General features: G+C 47.5%; 1 protein-coding gene across 1 annotated transcript in view; it reads right to left on the bottom strand.

The window, feature by feature from the left end:
* Window positions 1-425, bottom strand: part of LOC124893428 — a gene marked incomplete at its 3' end in the record, with an annotated part of 3,531 nt that extends 3,106 nt beyond the window's left edge. Inside the window, exon 1 of the mRNA XM_047404433.1 lies at window positions 9-425. The remainder of the gene's footprint in view (window positions 1-8) is intronic.
* Between the last annotated feature and the right edge of the window lie 53 nt (window positions 426-478).

The raw sequence follows: 478 nt of genomic DNA, 5'->3' as shown, positions 1-478 counted from the left end.
CTTTTGAGGGCGTCTTGGGGACGATTCCATAAAACCTTTAAGGCCTGAAGATCCGGGACATATTCTTAATTATCAGTCTTGATAACAAAGAGACTAGGGTCGGATCTGACCTTAGGAGGGGGAGGAGCCATTTCGGAGGCTGAAGGGCTCCCTGGCTCATAGAGATTTTCAGGTTCGTGAACCTTAGTAGTTTGGTAATATACTTTTGGGACAGAACCCGAGTAGTCAACGCCTCGAATTGGTCCTTTGTTGTCATTATGCTCTTGCTCCTCCGGGGGTTTGGAAGAAGAGGCACACGTAGACATAGATCGGCGAGAAGAAGAGAGCCGAGCGGGATCAAGTCCGAGAAATTTCAGGTCGATAGATCCATCCGGATGTTGGATGATCCGTTCGATCTGAGAACGTTCAGAGTACGTTCGTGTAGGACGAGTCTGACCCGAACGTAAACTAAAATCAAGTAACTAAAGCAACTCTCATG

Source organism: Capsicum annuum, unplaced genomic scaffold (genome assembly GCF_002878395.1).
Source record: "Capsicum annuum cultivar UCD-10X-F1 unplaced genomic scaffold, UCD10Xv1.1 ctg59396, whole genome shotgun sequence".
Classification (NCBI taxonomy): domain Eukaryota; kingdom Viridiplantae; phylum Streptophyta; class Magnoliopsida; order Solanales; family Solanaceae; genus Capsicum; species Capsicum annuum.
This window is presented reverse-complemented; position numbering and strand designations above follow the sequence as displayed.